Genomic DNA, 7,406 nt, shown 5'->3' with positions numbered 1-7,406 from the left:
TACCGGTCAGTTGGGAATCAATTTGGAGTGAGGAAATCTACTGGGGGGGCTGCTGTGATGCAAGTAGCCAGTGCAATCAAAGATCTGCTGATATCAAGGGTAGTGACCGTGGGAAATGTGCAGGTCATAGTGGATGGCTTTGCTGCAATGGGATTCCCTAACTGTGGCGGGGCCGGAGACGGAACCCATATCCCTATCTTGGCACTGGAGCACCAACCCGGCGAGCACATGAACTGCAAGGGGTACTTTTCAATGGTGCTGCAAGCTCTGGTGGATCACAAGGGACGTTTCACCAACATCAACGTGGATGGTCGGGGAAGGTACATGACACTCACCTCTTCAGGAACTCTGGTCTGTTTCAAAAGCTGCAGGAAGGGACTTTATTCCCAGAGCAGAAAATAACTGTTGGGGATGTTGAAATGCCTAGTTATCCTTGGGGACCCAGCCTACCCCTTAATGCCATGGCTCATGAAGCCGTACACAGGCAGCCTGGACAGTAGTCAGGAGCTGTTCAACGACAGGCTGAGCAAGTGCAGAATGGTGGTAGAATGTGCATTTGGACGTTTAAAGGCGCGCGGGCGCAGTTTACTGACTCGCTTAGACCTCAGCGAAACCAGTATTCCCACTGTTATTACTGCTTACTGTGTGCTCCACAATATCTGTGAGAGTAAGGGGGAGACGTTTATGCTGGGGTGGGAGGTTGAGGCAAATTGCCTGGCCGCTGGTTACGTGCAGCCAGACACCAGGGCGGTTCGAAGAGCACAGGAGGGCGTGGTGCACAACAGAGAAGCTTTGAAAACCAGTTTCATGACTGGCCAGGCTACGGTGTGAAAGTTCTGTTTGTTTCTCCTTGATGAAACCCCCCGCCCCTTGGTTCATTCTATTTCCCTGTAAGTTAACCAGCCTCCCCTCCTCCCTTTGATCACCGCTTGCAGAGGCAATAAAGTCATTGTTGCTTCACATTCATGGATTCTTTATTAATTCATCACACAAATAAGGGGATAACTGCCAAGGTAGCCCAGGAGGGGTGGTGGAGGAGAGAAGCACCGGGAGGGGTGGTGGAGGAGGGAAGGACAAGGCCATACAGCACTTTAAAAGTTTAAAACTTTAAAACTTATTGAATGCCAGGCTTCTGTTGCTTGGGCAATCCTCTGTGGTGGAGTGGCTGGTTGGCCGGTGGCCCCCCCCACCGCGCTCTTGGGCGTCTGGATGTGGAGGCTATGGAACTTGGGGAGGAGGGCGGTTGGTTACACAGTGGCTGTAGCGGCAGTCTGTGCTCCTGCTGCATTTTCTGCAGCTCAGCCATACGCTGGAGTGTATTAGTTTTGTCCTCCAGCAGCCTCAGCATTGAATCCTGCCTCCTGTCATCATGCTGCCACCATTTTTCAGCTTCAGCCCTCTCTTCAGCCCGCCACTTACTCTCCTAAGCCTGCCTCCTCTCCTCCCGTTCATTTTGTGCTTTCCTGCACTCTGACATCATCTGCCTCCATGCATTCGTCTGTGCTCTGTCAGTGTGGGAGGACAGCATGAGCTCAGAGAACATTTCATTCCGAGTGTGTTTTTTTCGCTTTCTACTCTTCACTAGCCTCTGGGAAGGAGAAGATCCTGTGATCCTTGAAACACATGCAGCTGGTAGAGAAAAAAAAGGGGACAGTGGTATTTAAAAAGACACATTTTATAGAACAATGGGTACACTCTTTCAGGGTAAACCTTGCTGTTAACATTACATGCAAAGCACATGTGCTTCCGTTCCAAGGTCGCATTTTGCCTCCCACCAGTGCGTGGCTAGCCGCTTCCCCTGCCCCCCTCCCTGTGGCTAACAGCAGGGAACATTTCTGTTCAGCCACAGGCAAACAGCCCAGCAGGAACGGGCACCTCTGAATGTCCCCTTAAGAAAAGCAGCCTATTTCAACCAGGTGACCATGAATGATATCACTCTCCTGAGGATAACACAGAGAGATAAAGAAAGGATGTTGTTTTAATGCCAGCAAACATACCCTGCAATGCTTTGTTCTACAATGATTCCCGAGTAGGTGCTACTGGCCTGGTGTGGTAAAGTGTCCTATCATGTTTCAGAGTAACAGCTGTGTTAGTCTGTATTCAGTTTGGATGAGCTATTACCAGCAGGAGAGTGAGTTTGTGTGTGTATGGGGGTGGGAGGAATGTGAGAAAACCTGGATTTGTGCTGGAAATGGCCCACCTTAATTATGCACATTGTAGGGAGAATGGTCACTTTGGATGAGCTATTACCAGCAGGAGAGTGAGTTTGTGTGTGTGGTTTTTGGGAGGGGGGTGAGGGGGTGAGAGAACCTGGATTTGTGCAGGAAATGGCCCAACTTTATTATCATGCACATTGTGTAAACAGTTGTCACTTTGGATGGGCTATCACCAGCAGGAGAGTGAATTTGTGTGGGGGGGTGGAGGGTGAGAAAACCTGGATTTGTGCTGGAAATGGCCCACCTGATAATCACTTTAGATAAGCTATTACCAGCAGGACAGTGGGGTGGGAGGAGGTATTTTTTCATATTCTCTGTGTATATAAAGTCTGCTGCAGTTTCCACGGCATGCATCCGATGAAGTGAACTGTAGCTCACGAAAGCTCATGCTCAAATAAATTGGTTAGTCTCTAAGGTGCCACAAGTACTCCTTTTCTTTTTGTCCTATCATGGTGGACGGAATTAGGCTGCCCTCCCCAGAAAACTTTTGCAAAAGCTTTGGGAGTACATCCAGGAGAGCCACAAAGGCCAGGGCAAATTAATCATTAAACATGCTTGCTTTTAACCATGTATAGTATTTTAAAAGGTACACTAACCAGAGGTCCCTTCTGTGCCTGGTGGGTCTGAGAGGCAGCCTTTAGTGGGTTCGGGGGCTACTGGCTCCAGGTCCAGGGTGAGAAACAGTTCCTGGCTGTCGGGAAAACCGGTCTCTCCGCTTGCTTGCTGTGAGCTATCTACAACTTCATCATCATCATCATCTTCCTTGCCCCCAAAACCTGATTCCGTGTTGCCTCCAGATCCATTGAAGGAGTCAAACAACAAGGCTGGGGTAGTGGTGTCTGAATCCCCTAAGATGGCATGCAGCTCATCATAGAAGTGGCATTTTGGGGCTCTGACCCGGAGCGGCCGTTTGCGTCTCTGGTTTTCTGGTAGGTTTGCCTCAGCTCCTTAAGTTTCACGCGGCACTGCTTTGGGTCCCTGTTATGTCCTCTGTCCTTCATGCCCTGGGAGATTTTGACAAATGTTTTGGCATTTCGAAAACTGGAACGGAGTTCTCATAGCACAGATTCCTCTCCCCACACAGGGATCAGATCCTGTACCTCCCGTTCAGTCCATGCTGGAGCTCTTTTGTGATTCTGGGACTCCATCACGTTATCCTCTGCTGATGAGCTCTGCACTCACCTGCATCTTGCCATGCTGGCGAAACAGGAATATGAAATTCAAAAGTTCGCGGTCCTTTTCCTGTCTACCTGACCAGTGCATCTGAGTTGAGAGTGCTGTCCAGAGCAGTCACAATGGAGAACTCTGGGATAGCTCCTGGAGGCCAATACCATCTAATTGAGTCCACAATACCCCAAATTCGACCCAGCAACGCCAATTTCAGCGCTAATCCCCTTGTCGGGGGTGGAGTAAGGAAATCGATTTTAAGAGCCCTTTAAGTCGAAAAAAAGGGCTTCTTTGTGTGGACGGGTGCAGAGTTAAATCGATTTAACGCTGCAAAATTCGACCTCAGGTCCAAGTGTAGACCATTGCTTAGAGTGATAGACTGAAGGAGCTGAATGCAGTTAGCATAAGGAAGAGAAGGAAAAGGGGTGATTTAATCGCAGTCTGTAAGTACCTGCATGTGGACCAAGCATTGAACAATGGGCTCTTCAATCTACCAGAGAAAGTTATAACAGGAAGTGGCTGGAAGTCGAAGCTAGACACATTCAGACTGGAACTAAGGTGTAATATTTTCTAACAATGAGGGTAATTAAGCATTGGATGAATTTACCAAGGGCCGTAGTATATTTGCCATCACTGACAATTGTTACATCAAGTCAGGATGTAGTTCTAACAGCACTGCTCTAGAGCTTATTTTGGTGCAGGTCTCTGCCATGTGCTGTAAAGGCTGTCAGACTATGAGATAGCAGTGGTGCCTTCTGGCTTTGGGATCTGCCCAGTGGTGTTCGTAGCTCTGCCCTGCCGCACGGGGTGTTGTACTGATAAATATGTCACAGATTGACAGGCGCTCGGATGCTACGATAATTGGGGCTGGAGCTAAGAGCTTTAGAGAGATTTCAGCTCTATGCCTCATAAGGATGATTTGGGGTATTCGGTGGAGAACCTGAACTCTTCCCAACACCCCGTGGTGATGAGGCCTGTCATTAGCACAGCACCTTTTGATGAGGGAGTTCTGGGCCCCTCCTGCAGCTCAGCAGTAAGAGGGAGAATCAGGACGTGGTTTCAGTGAATGAAGGATCTGGAGAGTGTTGCCTGGGCAAACAGAGCCCTGCTGGGCTGCCCCTCACTTTTTTCCTGACCCCCACCTGCTCCATGATCAGTAAGAGCCGCTCTAGTGCTGGTGATAGACCTCACACTCTGCATCCAAATTTCCATTATCACCAAGTTTGGAGGTAGCTGGATCAGGGGGAGGGGGTTGTTTGGTTCCAATAGAGAGTTGTAGCTGGATTTGGGTCATGCCTCTTTCTATTCAGAATGTACATAGCCTTGCTGAACAAGTGTTTGCATGTCTCTTGGCTGAAGAAGGGGAGAGAGTGAGTTGTGTCTCAGGTACCAAGTGGCTCTGCGAGCTAGTCACTGTTATGTCTGGAGGTCTGTGGCGTAACGGGGCTCTCATAACTATACTTCTAAATCTCATTATTTTGAACCATGTGATGATTTTCTGGGGTGTGGCTCATAGTTTTGAACTGGGCTCGGCAATACTGCGCAAGTAGTTCAAAAGATGTGAAGGGAAACTAGGAAAAGTCATAAAAATTAGGAACAATTTTTTAAAGTACCTCAGAAGCAGGTAGCCTGCCAAAGAATGAGTGGGACCACTGGATAACTGAGGTGCTGAAGGAGCATTCAAGGAAGATGAGGCCATTGCGGAGATGCTAAATGAATTCTTTGCATTGGTGTTCACTGCAGAGGATGTGAGGGCTATTCCCACACCCGAGTCCCTCTTTTCAGGAGACAAATTGAGTCCCACGTCGAGGTGTCAGTAAAGGAAGTTGTGACACTACACCCCATATTGATGATTATGACATAATTATGATGCATCTGGTATAAGATATGTCTTGTGATCTGTCACTGGAAAAGTTAGGATTTCCTGAATATTATTATCCTATTTGTGTGCATGTTTCATTTTTGTACCTGAAGTTATCAATATGGACTATATATCTGAATTTGAAATGTGCTTACTCTGGGTAACACCAACAAGTAGCCTTTCAGGTACAACAATAAAAAGGAAAAAGAAAAGGAGTACTTGTGGCACCTTAGGGACTAACCAATTTATTTGAGCATAAGCTTTCGTGAGCTACAGCTCACTTCATCTAAGGTGCCACAAGTACTCCTTTTCTTTTTTCGAATACAGACGAACACGGCTGTTACTCTGAAACCTGGAATAAAAAGGAAGACACGGGACTGTAGAAAAGCTTAGCCTTCCTGTGAGCATTTCAGCCACCCTTCTGTCCTACCCGGTTATTTTGGGTTTTTCCAAGTTGTGCTGTACCTGTTAAGTTTGAAAGGGTATGAACTTAGGAAACCCGCTTTAAGACATCATATGTGGTTTGATGGGTTGGATCACAGAAACCCCCTGGGGGTTGCCACCTGATGTGCCAAGACTACTTCTGCTCCTGCTTTTTTGCCCAGTCACCTTAGGACTTCAGTGCCCTGCCTGGTTTGAGCCAAACCTACTAGCCTGCTACAAACCCAGACCCAGGTCTGAACCACGTCCCCTAACAGCTGTAAGATCAATTAAAAGCAGCTTACAGAAGTGTTCCTGTCTATAAAACTCAGATGCCCAAATTCCAATGGGGTCCAAACCCTAAATAAATCCGTTTTATCCTGTATAAAGCTTATGCAGGTAAACTAATAAATCGTTCACCCTCTATAACACTGATAGAGAGATATGCACAGCTTTTTGCCTCCCCCTGACCAGGTATTAATACATAATCTGGTTAAATTAATAAGTAAAAAGTGATTTTATTAAATACAGAAAGTAGGATTTAAGTGGTTCCAAGTAATAACAGACAGAACAAAGTGAATTACCAAGCAAAATAAAATAAAACACGCAAGTCAAAACCTAATACAGTAAGAAATTTATTACAGATGAAATCTCACCCTCAGAGATGTTCCAGTAAGTTTCTTTGACAGACTAGCCTCCTTTTAGTCTGGGTCCAGCAATCACTCACACCCCTGTGGTTATTGTTCTTTGTTCCAGTTTCTTTCAGGTATCCTTTGGGGGTGGAAAGGCTATCTCTTGAGCCAGCTCAGGGCAAATGGAGGGGTCTCCCCCAGGCTTAAATAGATTTTCTCTTGTGGGTGGAATCCCCTTCTCTCTCCTATGCAGAATCCAGCTAAAAGCTGCAGTTTTCGAGTCACATGGGCAAGTCACATGTTCATGCATGACTCAGAACTTTACAGGTGGCAGCCATTGTTCACATGCTACCTTGAACATCACAAGTAGACTTCTTATGTGGATTGGAGTCTTCCAAGGTTCCATTGTCAATTAAGTGTTTCTTGATTGTGCACTTAAGTTGCAAATTCCTTTCTTAAGAAGCTGACCAAATGCCTTACAAAGGCTACTTAAAATCAAACAAGTACACAGCCACTGTTCATAACTTCAAACACAATAATGACACATGCATACACATAGGATGAATATATTCAGTAGATCAGAACCTTCACAGGGATATGTTACATGGCATACGTAGAATCAAACATATTCCAGTTATGTCATATTTACATTCATGAGCATATTTCCAGAAAGCATTATAGGGTGCAACGTCAGAATGGTGTCACCAGGCACTGTGGGATACATACTCACAGTGCATCGCTCATGCTGTCGACAATAGGTACCCCGAATGTGGACACAATATGTTGACAGAGGGAGCAAATGTAGACTCGCTTTAGTGACTTTGCTTTTGTCAATTTTTTCGTGTCACATAAATTTTATTGACAAAACTTGCTAGTGTAGACAAGCCCTTTGTAAATGCTGCTGACTGCCTTGGTCTCCATCCAGCAGTGAGCTGTGCTCCGTCACCAGCCCCACTCCCATTGCTCTAGGCCTTAAACACTATCTGAACCTCTCTCTACAGACTGGAGATCAGTAGCTCATGTCGTCTCAGATGTAAGGGTCTAGCAAGGAATCGGTGGACCATGTCTTTCATCTCCCAGGTCAGCAGCACTGGAGCCAGCATTGACCTT

This window comes from Lepidochelys kempii, chromosome 1 (genome assembly GCF_965140285.1).
Source record: "Lepidochelys kempii isolate rLepKem1 chromosome 1, rLepKem1.hap1, whole genome shotgun sequence".
Taxonomy (NCBI): domain Eukaryota; kingdom Metazoa; phylum Chordata; order Testudines; family Cheloniidae; genus Lepidochelys; species Lepidochelys kempii.
This window is presented reverse-complemented; position numbering follows the sequence as displayed.